Source organism: Poecile atricapillus, chromosome 3 (assembly GCF_030490865.1).
Source record: "Poecile atricapillus isolate bPoeAtr1 chromosome 3, bPoeAtr1.hap1, whole genome shotgun sequence".
NCBI classification, from domain to species: domain Eukaryota; kingdom Metazoa; phylum Chordata; class Aves; order Passeriformes; family Paridae; genus Poecile; species Poecile atricapillus.
This window is the reverse complement of record NC_081251.1, coordinates 26,937,449-26,954,711: the sequence shown is the minus strand read 5'-3', so window position 1 is coordinate 26,954,711 and position 17,263 is coordinate 26,937,449. Positions and strand designations below refer to the sequence as shown.

General features: G+C 35.8%; 1 protein-coding gene across 1 annotated transcript in view; it reads left to right on the top strand.

The window, feature by feature from the left end:
* EYS (eyes shut homolog) overlaps window positions 1–17,263 on the top strand; it is a 625,315-nt gene that overhangs the window by 457,556 nt on the left and 150,496 nt on the right. The gene's annotated exons all lie outside the window — the stretch shown is intronic.

Below are 17,263 nucleotides of genomic sequence, written 5' to 3'. Positions count from 1 at the left end.
TGGCACAGATGTACACTTATGTGACAGAAATCTGGGCTTCACTGTTAATAATAAAACTGGTGTAATTTCTTTAAAAATGGAGAGAAAAGAAATTGTGATGATGTTTAAGAAACAGATCATTCTTAAAATTTATTTATCCTTTGCAATCCTGTTTTTCAGGATTGAAGTTTCATGTAGCAAAACTCTAAGTTCCCTGCTTCTTCTCCCTGAATGAGCAGAGAAATTTTAACAGGTGCACCATCAACACTAGCATCCTAGTCAATTACTGACAGTAACATTTAAAGCATTTATCTCTAGCACATGGCAAATCTGCCTCCAAGATAACTGATGGGTTTAAAATTATTCATGGTACAACTTGTTATGGTGTGATACTGACACTGAATAATAAATTAGATAGCACCACCAAATCTTTTTATTTTTATGTAGATCATTGAGAACTCACAATCTCACAGTGATGTCCCCAGCACCATGTTGCACACGGTTAATTGGTGTGCATAAGCAGCTTGAGATTGGGCAGCTCCTGGTGCTGTGAGTGTGTGGTAACCAGAGCTCCACCTTCCTGAAGGATGAATGTATGGTGTTTCCCTGTCTACTTCCCAGCTGCCTCCTGTAAACATGGAAATGTCAATTGTCTGGACATCCCTCAACAATTCTCACTCGAGTGATGAATGTTGAACTGGATGGATCCTTAAACGCCCCTTCCAACCCCAGCCATTTTATGATTCTAAGTGTGGATGATGGCTATTACCTCTGAGGAATAAAAGCCAATTGAGTCTAGCCAGACTTAATCTGTGAATGTTAATTTTCTTGTTTTCCTGTAAATCTCTACAGTTAAATCCTAGCATTGTAGAAACATCTTTTGGGTCAGATTTTACATGGTCAAAATTTTCAGTTTTCATTTAATGAAGTGCTAAACAACTGAAACTGTATTTTTAGTAAATGTGAAATAATGCCCCACTGATATCATGATACAATATCTAGCCCACCTCTATGTGTAAGATAGAAGTAAGGAAACAGAATCAGTCTGGTACAAAATCTATTATGCCAATTTTTAGTGGCCAAATTATATCAATATTCAATATTATACCTGTTGAGGCTGATGTACTACATCAGCTGTCCTGTAACTATGACAGAAACTTTCTCACACAAAGTGATGCTACCAAAATTTCTTTCTAAAACAGAATCCTGGAAAAAAAGTGTTGCAATTGATTCTTGTTATTTTATATGACAGTACACTCACATAGATATAGTACCATTTTGATTTTCTGAAATTTAACCACTGCAAAATGCACCATATTTGAGAGTTTGGTTTTGGGGTTTTTTTTCGCATGAAAAATTCTGATCAGGATCATTACAAACTGCCTTATACATGAGAAAGTAAGAATTCTTAAAAAACTGAGTTTAGCAATGATAGCCATTGGATTATAATAATATAAAATATAATAATCTAATGCAGAAAGCATTAATTAAGTAAGAACAAGACACAAAGGCCATAGAAGCTTCTGCGGAGTGTGTGTTAAGGCTTGTTATCATTGTTCTTATTTGGGACTAATGAAGCTGTTAAGGGTGTTCTGGTACTTTAGAAGTCCATGGTTTCCACATGCCTGCCCCAAGACAATATTTATTTAATGGTTTGTATAAAATTTCAAATCTCCAAAGTTTTCTGTTTTCTAAAAGAATGAATGCTTGCTTAGCTTTTGGAAGCATGAAATTGAATGTATGAAACAAACAGCATATTTTTAGATATTTTTCAAAGACATGGTAAACCATAAGCCTACAGTCTAATTTTTCTCCTAATTTATCCTAATTTTAGATATTATTGTAATGGTGATAAACGTTGATTCTGCAATAGTCTCATTTGTATGATTTAAATTAACATGTTTTACTGTGTACTGAAATGTACTGAAAGGAATCACCATTCATATGATTAGATCTTATCTGAGGGCACAGTAATGAGCAGTTGAAGAACAGTAACGTTTTAAGCTATTACATCTAATTCATAAAAGAACATGAATGTAGTGTTAGCATTTCCACTATTTCTAAAACTGTAGCTCATTTGGAAAAAGATTTTCCTTCCGTCTTTTTTAAATTAACAAGTGCTTCTTGTTCTCTCTGTGTATGTCCTCTGATATTCTTTTTTAGATGAGTTAAACTTCAATTCTTTCATTAGATGGTAGTATTTTTGAGAAGAATAAAAATGCAAAGAATTGGGGCATGAATTAAATTTAATTTACAGATAGAGATGAAGAATAGACGTGTCTGGATGAGCATGAGGGTTTTGACCAGGAATTTCTCCCATGACACCAGAATGCACATTCTGTGAAGAAATAATTGAGGCTTCAGGGCTTCTTGAGCTCTGACTGTGAATTTACACTGGTAGAAACCAGTTTTATAACAGATGATACTGTCTTCTATTTTTTTTTTGACATTAGAAATGGTAGGTTTTTATCTTTTGCTATACCTATATAATTTTTAGTCATCAAGACTTTTTTTAAATTTGCAATTGGCAACAGTAGAATCAGTTGCTTTCTCATTATCCTCGGCAAATATGCTGAAAGCTATAATAGGTTTTTTGAGTTTTCAGATTCTGAAGACAAATATGTTTTTCAGGAAAAAAAAGATCAGTTCTGGAACTAATGTCTTGTCTGCTAGAAGAATGTCCAAAGAACTATTTAATGGAATTCATATTTTCCCACAGGTTTGAATTGTTTTGCCTTTTTAAAAACACTGTGTTCAGAAAGGAAAGAAACCCTCAGCCTGGCTGAAATAATTTACAATTCTTCCGCTTGTATTCTTCGTGTAGTGCAATTAAGAAGTGAGACTTTTTATTTGTAAGAAATTGTAGATACTGGAACTTGCATCATGGTGTGAGTGACATGACAGCTGAGTAACAGTACCAAAGGGACAAGGGATGGATTTTGTGTAAATTCGTCATTTTCATTCAGTGCTGTGATGACATTTTGTTTTTGTATGTGGAATTTTTGTCTTGCTTTTTTTGGTTAATTTTGTCAATGTGAGTGTAAGTTCTGTGATGAAATGGATTTTTGCTGATAATTCTTGTATATGTGATTCACAGAGGTGATGGGTGGAATGTATTGGGTTTGCATGGCCAGGTATCAGTAGCAGGGGGGTAACAGGGGTGGCTTCTGTGAGAAGCTGCCAGAAGCTTCCTCCATGTCCAGCAGAGCCAATGTCAGCTGGCTCCAAAACAGACCTGGTGCTGGCAAAGGCTGGCCAATTAGAAATTATGGTAGTGCCTCTGTGATAACATATTTAAAAAGAAAAAAAAGTTATTGCTTAGATGTAATTGTGGCCAGAGAAGAGTGGGGTGAGAACATGGAAGTGGAACAGCTCTGCAGACACCAAGGTCAGTGCAGAGGGAGGGCCAGGAGGTGCTCCAGATGCCAGAGCTGAGATTCCCCTGCAGCCCCTGGTGCAGCCCATGGTGAGGCAGCTGTGCCCCTGCAGCCCATGGAGAGACACAGGGATGGAGATCCACCTGCAGCCTTTGGAGGAGCCCCACACTGGAGCAGGTGATGCCTGAGAGGAGGCTGTGACCCCATGAGAGACCTGTGCTGGAGCAGGTTTCTTAGTAGAACCTGTGACCCCATGGGTACCCACACAAGAGCAGCCTGTCCTGGAAGGACTGCACCCCATGGAAGAGTGACCCATGTGGCAGAAGTTTGTAGAAGACTGTTGCCTGTGGGAGGGACCCAGTATTGGAGCAGAGGAAGGATTCCTCTTCCTGAGCTGTGGCAGGAGCACCTTGTGATGAGCAGACCACAACCCCCATCCCCTATATCCCTGTGCCACTGTGGGAGGAGGAGTTAGAGATGAAGAGGTATTTTTAAGATCTAATTTAACTTCTCATTATCCTGCTCTGATTTTCTTTTGTAATATTCAATTAGTATTGAATGACAGTATTTGGTGAGTGATCTCTCTCTGTCTTTGTCTCCACTCACAAGCCCTCTGTTACATTTTCCCTCCCCTGTCCAGAGGGGAGTGATAGAAGGGCTTTGGGGGGTGTCTGGCATCCTGCTAGGCTCAACTCCTTACACATGGGTTCAGAGAGCAACATGTATAGATTCATGAGATAAAGGTTCCTTTGAGGACATTAAATGCAAAGACAAAATATTTGTCTCTAAAAGTCCACGAGTTGCAAATCATTAAAGGCTGGCAGAATCCTTTTCTGAAACGTCACTGTGTACTTGCCATGTTTCTGTCTTCTTCTGTGACATCCACTCAGCCCCTGATATAAAACAAATCCTGAGTTAGGCTGTGGCTGCACAACTTGCTCTTTTGACACCAAGATTTCATCTCAGCTCGTATGAAAGTTTCACCTGTGTTACAGCTTGGCTATTTCTAGCCATAAAAATTCAGATCGATTGTTCATATTTCTCCATTTGGAAATCTGATTTCTGGTGTTTCTCGTAGCAGAGCTTTATGACCTGCAGTGGGTGGTTCCCACCCCCCCCTAGGAAAACAGAATTTCTTCTCTAACTGAAGAGAAAAAATTATTAACTTGGTTTGTTGATCCATCAGGACTTTGGGTTTATTGTCTCCTTGATACATAAACATAAGCAAAGAAGAATTAACATGTTTTGGCTCCAGATAACTCCTTATGTAAATATGAGAGTTTAATTGAAGACCAGGCAGTACATTTAAACAGCAGTAGTTTCAGTTTAGTCACCACACTTTCTGTTTCATGTCAGAGTTGTATGTCATAGTAACAGATAAATTCATTTATTGCCAAAGGGGACCACATAGTTCTTAATATATATAAAAACTTCCCATAGATTAAAAAGCAATTATGTCAGCTTGTAAGTCTTAGGTGGCTGGGGAAGGTACTAGTCTATGTTCATGTTATCATTTTCTCTTTTGTTCCTCTTCTACAGTTTTAAACAAGTCTAACAAAGCTAAAATGATCTCTCATCAAGACCACTACTGTGTGCTCTAAGCAATGCCAGCATGATTTACAAAGTCATTTTATATTTGGATATAATTTTGAAAATGTTCTACTTATTTCACACAATTTGATCTTTATAATCATCATGAAACTGCTTTCAAAACATTTGCTGCTCAGAAATAAAGCAACATGCACTATATAATGAGGTTTTAAACATTTATTGTTTATTTACACGTTGTGCATAAAAGAAAAAACCCCAAGTTTTCATTCTTTTGGTCCAAGATATGAAAAGAGAATAAGTTTATTCTTATGATATTTCATATTGTTAAAAACGATTGCCCACACTTAGTGTAGTAGTCACTATCATACATTGCTTTACAGACTCTTTATTTTGGATTTATACAATTGTGTCTGACATAAGTAAGCACAGTAGAAAAACAAGCCAAATGGCAAATTTCAAATTTTATAGGCATGCATTAAAATAAATGTGAATTTAAATCATCTAAACAAGACTTCTCACTGTCTGAGTCTACTAGACATTAGATAATAAAGGTAAAGAGCATTTTGCAAAATGACAGATGTTAGTTATTTTGTGTCATACATCCAAGTTATAAAATGGAAGTGCTATACTAATGACATGAGGTTTTTCTCTACTTGTTTTTTTTACTTTGTGGGAGGCTATTTGACTTGAGGAAAGTGCATAGGAGTATTTTTTTTTAAATAAATGTTTTCATTTATCTTTCTGTTTTAAAAAGCTGGAAGTAATAGCTGACAGTCTAAAACTTATTAAAATGATTTAGTAGATAAATTAGATTAAAGCTGTGTTGGATCATTTACCTGCAGTTCACCCATTGTGGTACTTTTTAGTAGGTTTGTTACCAAATGAATGTAAAATCCAGAAAAGCAATTACATTTTCCAATATGAAATCCATCAGCTCTGAGACTGTTAGGGAGAAAATATCTGAGGTGTGACTTCACATAAGATATAGTTCAAAGATGAAAACTCAAACAGCATTAAAATGTACTTTTGTTAATAATTAGATACCACACGTTAAAAGGGCAGGTGTTCCTTATGCTGGGACATGTTCTTGAACATATTTTGATTTTATCACCCTTTCAGTGTGTCTTGGGATTGTGTTTCTTTCAAAAGAAAAATCTACGCTGCGGCTGTTCTAAACTGCATCTGAGCTATGCTGAATGATAGTTCATTTAAACCTTGTTTTTTCCTCTCATACCAATTTTTCATCTATGATTAGAAAAAGAAGTAATTTCCTACATGACTATTTATAGTCTAGAAGATATTAGTAAGACAGATGGGGATTGTGTATTTAAATGTAGCAGTAAATATGATTGAAGTATTGTTTTATTCTCTGCTTTCATTGTTTGTTTGTTTTTTTTATATACCAGAGAACTGTAATATTGTGTGGCATTAGTAGCAGAGCTGTGACATTGTAAGGTTATTTTATAATTGCTCATTAGATTGGGGAAAAATTATAGAAAATTGATTTTACAGTAGTGTAGGTAGTTCTCGAAACTTAATTCTAGTCCTGCCAATGACTTGAAATAAGATTTCCCATCCTAAAGTACCACTTTCTATCAGAAAGGAATTGTTAGTAACGGTGCTTTGTTTTGTAAGAGCAGAGCCTGGGAGAGGCTCCTCTCTGCACAGTTCAGGTCCATAGTTTTTGGAGGTAAAGGATTAAAAGTGTTACTTGAACTACGCCTGTGAACCAAAAAGTGACTACAGTAAATTATTGATGCAACCTCCAGCTATTCTTTGGTTTCACCAGTGATGCAGTTAAAATGGTGTGGTTTATTTTGTTTTTGCAATGACTCTCAGAAAAATTATCTGCCTCCTCTATTTCTCCTTTTCAATACCTCACATTACATTTTGACAGGCCTGTCATTCTGAAATGACTTTTTAGATTTTGCTGGGGGAAAAAAAAACAGTTGGTATACAAAGAGGACTCTCAAGGGAGTGATACCTCATTTAATTCTAATCTAGAAATTCTTGTTTTGAATTCTGTTACCTCAGACGTTTTTAGAAATTCTTGCAGTTGCCAGTCAATGACGATATTGCTGTTTATATTGAAAGTTCACTGCCTAGGACTCTAGGCAGATGTATATTTCCCAGATATTACTTTCAGTATCCAAGGCTGAGCAAGGAGCTTCACCTTCTTTTCAGAGTTATTGATAGTTGGGTTCTACAAGATGACAGCAACCTGCATTGCAGTACTTTCTAGAAAGCCTGGAAGTATTTTTCCTAGAGCACTGTCGTGATTTAAGGAGCCCAGGAGGCAGCTTAATCCATGACAGCTGTCCCGTTCTTCCCTCCCTCCCAGTGGGATGAGGAAGAGAGCTAGAAGGTGGAAGTGAGGAACACCATTTTCATCACAAGACCAAAATATAGCACCACAGAGCTATGCTTCTATCACAGCTAAAACCAACACAGTCATGCCATTGAAATTTACTGTGGAACATCTGAAGTTTAAAACTGAAAAAATAACTTTATAAGTAGCAACAACAAGTATTGAACTGTGAAGTAGCTCTAGACATTCTAATGCAGGAAAAGACTGGCCCATTGAACAATTATTTCTATTCTAGATTATTGGTTAATTTCATCTATACAAAAGCAAATTTTATCTTTTCATATTTTGATAGTACACTCCGATATCTTTAGTAATAGAAATAAGTTAGTGTAAAATGGTAGATAAACTGTTATTTAATAGGTATCAGCCCTAGGCCAGTGACAAATGGAACAAAGTACAAAATAGCAAAGACTGTAAATGTATAAGATTGAGTATTTTGCTATTAGTACCTCAGACTGTAGGTTTATTTTGCTATATGCTAGTTATGCTATATCACATAGAAGTATTTGAGTTTCAAACCTTTTCTGCTAATAAGCTCCTGCAGTGTAGACATCAGTGCTTTTGAGTAAAATCCTGCATATAATGTGTTTTGTCAGCAGCTCTAAGGTCAGAAACAGAAATACTCCAGCTGAGAACCTGGAAGGGTTTTTAGCTTTCCATTAGTGAGGGCAGCAGACTTTCTAGGTCTAATTCTTTGGGATTTCTGGTATCACATAATCCTGATGAATATCTTGCCTCATGTATTTCTGTCTGCCTTAGTAGAAGCCAGCTGACAGAAAGATTGTCAAAGCTAAATCTAAAATTGATATCAAACCTGAGGTGAGGTATTAATCTCTCAGTCTTGGAGTGGGTGAGAATATCTGTTCTGGAATCATCATGGATGGAAAGAAGGCAATCAAAAGTGCTTACTTTGGAAAAGAAGGCATTACTTTCATTTGTTTCCTTATTCTATTACCTCTAGTTGAAGCCTGAATAGTTTCACAAAATACAATGAAAAGTTAGTATTTGTTCAAAAAGTACAGTCTCAGAAACTTTATGAAATCTTACTGATTTCCCTTCTTCATATGTAATAATGAAGTAATATTCCACTGGAATACAATAATATAATAATATTCCAATCCAGAAAGGATTACACTGACCCAAGAGGCAGCGGCTATGGCAAGGCAGTTAGTGTCCTGTGTACTGCTCAATTGCTTCTGCTTTAATAAAATCATAGAATCAGCAAGTGGTTTGGGTTGAAGAGTCCTTTAAAAGCCATTTGGTTGAAGTCCCTCTAAAAAAAGCAGGGATATTTTTAAAAAGAGCAGGCTGCTCAAAGCCCTGTCCAAAAATCCATGCTAAGGTTTGCACAAACAAGGCAATGTACAGATATATTGAAGAGGTGCTCTCTTTGTTTCACCTACACCCACAGTAAAGGTTTGCTTACACTGTCCCATCAAATCAATGGAAGAAAAGCAAGCAGATGAACTGAAAGCTCTAATACTGAACATCCATCTTACCTGGAACTTCCACCAATTATGTTTTAGAAGTGGAACAGTGAGGATACTAAAGTTAAAGACTATAGCCAAGATAAAACCTAAGATGTCAGAAAGTATTACAACTTGGCTGAATAAGGCTGCTAAAAAAATTGGAAGTTTATGCTTTTTCAATTGTCCTCATTTCAATTGTCCACCTCATTATTTTAATGCAGATAAGTTTGCTTACTTGATTGTAATATTCTTTAGCAATTTCATGTGAGTGAACTGGTTTGCGTGCCTGTAACACTGACACAAATTAAAATACTTTGAAATTATTGCTGTTGGGATTAAACAAAAATAAACATTTGTAAATGAACATGCTTCCCCCAAATGTTCCTGTCTTGTAACTGCCAAGAAAACAAAGTTACTACAATTCAGATTTGTTATTATTGTTTTTATATTGTTAAATATTAACGCAGTAAATATATTAAAATCAATTGGAAAATACTTTTCTAAGACCAACATTGAATACATTCTAGTGTAAATATTTAAAGTAATCATTATATCTAAGTGTATTTCTAGCTTTATAATTCCTAACTAATGTAACAGTGGTAAATGTTAGGAAATAAAGGAAAGGAATAGCTAAGGTGTCTATACAGATGGTTCTCCATTTTGTATTTTTTACCTTTTAGGCTAAAAATAAATAAATTACTTTAGCAAAACTGAGGGCAGAAAACTACTGTTTTTTGAATCCTCAAAGGAAAGGGCAAACAGTAAAATATCTGGTTTTCTAATTCATGCTCTGGTACTAACTTAATTTGTTAATAATTTTAACCCTTAAATATTCTTTTTTGCCTGTTATTTGTTGATTTTTTTCACCAAGCCCTTGAGTTAGCTACATGATTCCCAAAGGAAGCCATAGGAAGATGTTAATATAATTAAGAGATGGAGAAGAAATTGCTTTCATATTCCTATTTTGTTTGCACCCTGAACCTGTGAAAACAAGTTCAAGTTAGAACCCAGATTAGATTCACACAATTCTGTAAATTATGTACCTATATAGCTAAATAATAATAGGAAAGTCTAATCAAAATCTCATCAAAATGTCCCTGGAAAGTAATAAAAATCTGTTGCATACACAATGTAGCAATACATAAACAGTGTTATTTACATGAGCACATTAAATTTAGTGTTCCTAATACTACGGCTTGCATTTCACTTTTAATATTGATCATCTAATATCTGGTGCCAACCATATGACAAATTAGTCTGCAAAGTTACCTAGATTCTCTAGAGGAAGATTCTTATTCAACTGACTAAATATGACACACACTGAAAAAAATCAGAATATTTTTCCAAATTAAACTTTTATAGCCAATTACTCTTCAAGTATTTCTAAGATCCTCTGGGATAGAAATGTTTGTTTATGTATTGAAGCACCATTGCAGAGAATAAAATTAAACTTAGATGGCAGAGATAAAATTAAAGTGACTGAAAACTCATTGATACTGCATAAAAGAAAACAAGACAGGCCTTGAACTTTTGATAGAAATAAGAATCATAGCATACAAATAAAGTATGTACACATTTAGCTGAGACTCACTGAAAACCCAGAGAAAATTAAGTTATTTGGCCCATTCATTTGTGGAACCAAATAGTGCTCATTGCATTGATGATCTCTAGTACATCAACTTGTTAGGAAAAGTATGAGTTTTCAAACATATTATGACAGCTGCCTCTTTTCCCACTGAAAACCAACACTTTATTTCATTTTCTTCTTTTACCAGTTCATTAGATGTGAATCAAAACTGTGAAAGCTCATGTTCAAGTAGATCTTCTATGATATTTTACAGAACGAATATATTAATGAGGGAACTTCAAAAGATTTTTACAAGTCTTGCTTCATTAAATTTTGCCATACTATGTGTCACAGCGACCTTCAAAGCAACTAGCATTTCAGCACTAAATATAGCGGTGCAATATGACAACTCCAGTTTAAATTATGGTTTCATTTTAAGAGTGTGTCTCAGATTTTTTTTTGGTCATAATTGTGAAAGACAGAAATATATAAATTAAGATATAAAGGACATTCATTTCCCTCCTAGATGGGGTGCTTTTTAAAAATAGATAAAACTCTGGGGTTTTTGCAGGAAGATCATATTTCCTGTCAAATATGTTGAGCTTGAAAAAATATTAGATAATAGCTTCCCAATTTCCTCTATGTCAAATTCAGGAAAAGAGAAGCACTTATGCATCATTTTGAATGCAGGTGGTAAAATACATCTGATTAGGTGCAAGTATCAATTAGGAACATTCTTTCCGCTTCAAAATCCAATGCACTTAGGAGAAAAGTAATAAATTTTGGAGATGCAACTAATCAAAGAGAAAGAGACAAATCACTGTGTTGTTTTCAAAACTATCAAGAAACAGGCAGTAAGAGGCTAATTCTGTTTGTGGATTTGGGCTAACAATAACTAGATTGTTTGGGATTTTTCCAACACAAAGCATCTTCACTATTTTTTATCCCTCTGTGAAGGTGTCATTTCTATTTCCAAAAAATTTTCAGCTGAATATGAATTAATAATTTTCTTTTTTTTTTCTCTTTCATGTAAGTCTGTTGTACTTGTTGACACATCTGGACTTTACATGTCTATGCAAAATCAAATAAGAATTACAGAACTTAATAATTACACAGCACATCTCACCTGGACATTTTAGAATATTTCTTGCCCATGAACTAAATAAAATTCTTCTTATTCTGAGACAGGTCATTTTCATCCTTTCACACAGACACAGCAGTTGACTAAATTTTCATCTTCTATAAATGAATGCAGTTATAACATTGCTGATGTAAAACAACTGAGGGTCTAGGCAAAAAAAATAAAAACATGATTCTTCCTCCCCAAAATATGAGATTGGAAGAGGGATATTATGAGCTACAAAATAAGTGTATGAAAATATTTATTTTTCTTTTTGTGTCTCTTTTTCACAAAGCATGTTAAAATCAAACTAATTTACTGTGATCTTATTTTGTCAGACATGCATCTGACTCTTCAACTTCTTTGTATTTAAGGAATGCTAAAACTATCAATCATTTTTTTTTCTTTAAATAAATCTAATACATACTTACACTGGGTTGATCTGCTTATTGAAATATAGCTGTCAAAAGAGATGAGTAACTCTAGGCACTTGGTAATGACAATTTCTATATGCTTCAGATATCTACGGAATCATTAATTTCCTTTATGTTAAATGGCCTGCATCTCTCTTAGTTTCTGTCACACAGTCTTAGTAGTGATAAACAGAGCAGAACAAGTCACACAAAAATCACAAGCCAGATCAAGCCAGGAGGGCATCTACCTCAATATCCTGTCTCAGAGAGAAAACTGTCACTCTTTGAAAAGGATATATAAAACAGGACAACTGAGATTTTCTCCCAAGTGCATTACTTCAGCTTTCGCCAATCAATGAGACTAAGATTTCCTGACCTGTGGTTCCATTATATTTGCTAGTCTGGTGGATTTTTTTTCCCTTATTCTTGTATTGTTCTTAATTTTTCATTATTTTTTTATATATTTTTGACCCATATAATATCTTTTGGCAATAAATTACCCCAAACATTCTGCAAAAAGTTAATAAGAATTTCCTTTTTAATGCAAGCCTGTGACCTGATAGTAACAATAATTGAGTAATTGAATGCCCTTACCTGCTGTGTTCCAAAACATGGAGCTGCCATTTCTTACACACATTTTCCTCTGCATGTTGAATAGGCCTGTTCTGTTTCTCCACTTGGAAGCAATGCTATTCCTTTGATCATCCCTGTTTCTGTTCTGTGTTTCATTGTACCTTTGCGGATGCATGCTTGCCAAATATCTTCTGCTTTATTTTCCTAAATTTTTTTAAAGTTTTTTTCTTCTATTACTGTTCCACTTGTATGGCAGTTTCCTTCAATGAAAATGAATTGATGTCCTGCTCTAGGGATTGCTTATATGACCCACTGCCTCTAGTGCTTTTCTCTTGAGTGTTCTCAATTAAATGTACTGTCTTTCTGCCATTCAAAAGCCCTAGCAGTCTGAAAAGTAAGAGATTAAGTCAGTGGTCTGATTTCAGACCTCTCTGTTGACAGCAGAGAACATTATCAAAAAGACACCAGGCTAGCCTGATAGAGGAAGACTTGCACATTTTATTTAGTAAGGATTTTTTGCTTTGTGATGTAGCAGTTCAGTTACAGCAGGCAGGAAGCTTTTGTGCATTGAGACAAATGAATGAAAGCAGCAAGGGTAAGATTTATTTTGTTTCATATTTTATTGTCATGAAACGGCTGAATTCAGCTAATCAATTATTTCATAGAAAATGGTTACTGTATTTCTGTACTGTTGTAGGTGTGTGTGATGCTTTATGAAACACCCAAGTCAGATTTCATATGTACCAGACATAATCCCTAGGAATTTTCTGAATCATATTTATTTCACTTTGATTTTCTTCACACCATGAACATGAGATAAAAGAAGGCATTACTCTAAGGTGGTTAAAATCTGTGAGCATGAGATGGATAGAACAGATCATGTGTTCATCAGACCCTTGATACTGCTTCTTAACTGGCTTTCTTCCTGCTGGGAACACCTCCATTCGTGATAATATAGAAAAGGTTTGCTGCACTGTTCATAAAAGTTTTTATCACCTGTGCTTCTATTACATTCTCTGAGTGATGGAAAAGAAGAACAAGCACAGAATCTGTCCATAGGTTTAAGAGGATGTTTACCATTGCAATTGAAAGATACAAACAGCAAATTCAGAGTTTAAGCCCCTGACTAAATATTCTGAAGTCCTGTTCAGTTCACATCTTCAATATTTCAGCTCAAAACTACTGTACTAATTTGATTTTGCCTAAAGAAAATCCTCCTGCATATCTCTGATGCATAAGTAACAAGGATGAGAATTGTTCATCTATCTTCAGATATTGCTGGTGTACATGTTTACAGCTAAACTCTCAACTCTGGAGTCCTTTTATACCAAATAGAGAGAAATATGCAGCTTTAGGTCATGATTGAGTGAGGATTACCCATTTACTTTCATTGTTAAAGAGGACCATGGATATTCAATGAAGTTGTCTATCCTGTAGATTGTAGACAAGCTTAGTCAGAGGTTTGGTCTGATTTTCTTAACAGAAGATGAATGCATTTCTTCTCTTTCTAGGATTTTGTGATGTTAAAAATTTTTCTTGGTTCTCAGTTAATTTTATTTAGTGATGGCTGGAGCAGTTGATGAGTCTTAATGGCTTCAAGACTGAAAAATATATTTTAAAAAGAATTCAGCAGAATTTAATACAATTCAGTGCCAAGACAAACTTGTCATAAAAAACAAAGAATGCAAAGGGAAAATTAGAGGTAGGCGTGGAAACAGATTGATTCCATTTTACTACCGGTAGAAAACTATATTCTTCCCCTTACTCCTTGTTGCTCTATTAGGAACGGCTGGGAAGAGATGACACAGACTCTCTAGGAGTTACTCAGGAGAATTTCTCTAGTTTATTACTTCAGCTCTGTTTTATAGACTGATATGTGGAAAAAACAGAAAGGAAACTCTTATTGGTTAGCAAGTTACTACATTACCATCATTGGTCAGTGGGGCACACACCCCCCGGCCTTCTCTTGCAAAGAAAACAAGAGACAGACAAACAGCACCTGCAAGGCTGTTTTCTGTCTTTGAGGATTGTTTTGAATTCTTCCATGAATTTCCCAGGCCAGCTTCTCAGGCAGGACTGAGAGAGCTATGTGGCCTGTAATTTCTACAGGCTCTCTGTTTCAGAGTTAGACACAGAGTCCACAACTCCTCATTATTTTCTGACTAAGTCAGGTACGGTTATAAGAGAAACTTGTTGACATTTCTCAACTTTTTCTTGTTGTACTATGTGTTATTCTGAAAATTGTCATAAATAATATCCCAGATAACCTAGTTATTTCAGTAGAAAATTTGAGTCTTCAGTTAAATTGTTAAAGTATAATTATTAGCAATATGTGTTTGTCAGGTAATTCAGACCCAACTCTGTGGTCTCTGCTACAAATTTTTTCTCTTGAATTATTTGTAATCTTTTTTACCCTTAAATGTGAGAAGGTTTATATTTCTTCCTGTATCCTAGTTAGTTGTTTTGAGAACCTCCTAGGTTGCATGCATTCCACTCACTTTGGAGACCGCTGCCTCATTGGAGGAGAGTCCCTTGTGATCATGGACAGAGGTGGCACTGTCAGATAGTGGACCCAGGGTAGAATTAAGTAACTACTTCTTTTTGTTAGCCTGTCATGCAAAATGAATTAAATACTGAATATTGCCAGCAAGCATCTTAAAATATGAAGATCTGTAAATATTTCTAGGAAGCAATACAAAATTTCTCTCATAATGTGGTAGAGAATTAGCTCATTGTAGTTCTGATGCCCTTCTGTGGATCTGATTCATGGATCCTACATGTTTGGTTATGGTTAGTGCTGCATGGGACTTTAATTTCTGCTAATTAAGAGTTTAGTAGAATGAGGGAAGTGGGAAAAGTTAGTCCAGACTGGCAGCTTTGCCCATAGTATCCTATCTGTGTACTTTATCACGAACATAGATTTTAGGTTCTTAATACAGAGACTCAGTCTGTTTCCTCCCACATAGGCCTTTCATCCAAGCAGAAGACTAATCCCTGTGCTCTCAGTGACCTCTTTACTGATGTTGTAGGCTTGCAACAGATTGCAGCGGTTGTACAGCTTTAGGGCAGAAAATGACTGCTAAGGATCAGCAGGCTGATAGCCTGCACACCATAGGGAAGAGAATGTGCTCTTGGCATTTCTGGACAGCTCTTTTGCCAGGTATGCATTTGTTCCTGATGCAGTTGCTGTACTTGCTGAGTCTCTTCTGCTGATTTCTGAGAGTACTTCACAGCACTGGTGATGGAAGCCTAGGCTGCCTTGGGCACAGCACTGAGGACATAGACACAGTGGTTAAAATAGCATCTTTTCTCAGTAGTTTTGTCTGTAAATCAGTGCAAAACTTCTGGATGTAAGGTGCTGGACTCCTGGGAAAGTTTTAAATCTTTAAGGGAAATATCTCCTTCTAAGGGAAATATCCTTCCTAAAGGACTGATGAGATTGTCCTTCCTTTCAAGATTGCCCAGATATACCGTGCTCCCTTTGCCTCTTCATTCTTCTCCCCCTTCCCTTCACCTAGCTGAAAGAATCTTCACAGATTAATTTTAACTTAGACTATAAATTGCAGACAGTTACTCTCCAAGTTGACTAGTTGTTGGTTTTTTTTAACTACCTTATAAAAAACATTTTAATAGCTTTGTTGCTCAGTGTACCACTACATTGTGAGTACTGAACTACACTTGAAGAATAATAACTAAGGTTGAGTGCACAGAACCTCTCTGTGAAGGATAACAGAATCACCAGTTTGTTGAGGTTGGAAGGCACCATCATCTTGAGACCATCAAGTCCAACCCCCTGCTCAAGCAGAGCAGGACCACCTAGAACAGGCTTCTCACAACCATGCCCAGTCAGGTTTTGAAAATCTCCAAGAATTGAGACACGACAAACCTCTCTGTGTAACCTATGCCAATGTTTGACCATCCTCACAGTGAAAATGAGTTTCCACATGTTTAGGTGCAATTTCTTGGGTTTTGATTTGTACCTGTTGCCTTTCAAGTGCACTGCTGAGAGAGTAGTTTGGCTCCCTCTTCTCCATGCCCATGTATTTACAGACATTGGTAAGATCCACTGAGCTTTTTCTTCTGCAGTCTTAGGAGTCCTGGCTCTCTCAGCCTCTCCTCATGTGAAAGTGAGACCAGCCCTTAATCCAGTTTGTGGCCCTGCACTACACTGTTAGATCTCTTTATACTGTTTCTCTTGAAAGCATGAATTTAATTAGGCAAAAACACTCTCATAATCATGTAGGTCTGCTTCTGATTTGTAATGCCACTGACCTTTTTCAATCCCATAGCTTTCACTGCTTTCTCCAACAATCTTGACTTTTCCAGACCTATGATTTAGAAACATAACTAGTCATTGCTTTCCATCCTGCCTTTCTTTTGCTGTCAGGGTGTGTTTTTTTTTAATGACTGTCCTTCCACATGAGCTTGTTTAGCTAGGCCTTTTGTCCTTTTTTCTAAAGTCAAATAAAAACAGCAGAGGATAAGCAGTGATCAGATTCACAAACAAACAATTAATAAAGTGAGTACAAATTTTTTAAAAACACGTACCATTCATGCCTGTGTGTAATCATCACTCACAGATCCATTGTATACTTTTAGTTCATTAAACTAAAAATTTCTTTGCAAAAATATTACCTGAACTCAAAATATTTTTCTTGATGCTTCTTCCTTATTCGTATCCTTGGTGATCAGTCTAGCCAGTTCTCAAGGCGTTTTGCTTAAAGAGAATTCTTAAGGCATTGGGAAGACATTCTGCCTAACCTCAGTTAGCTTTAGTTTATTTTTTCTTGCATTCATGATAGTATTATCATGTCTACAGGGTAAAAAAAAAAAAATAAAATTAAAA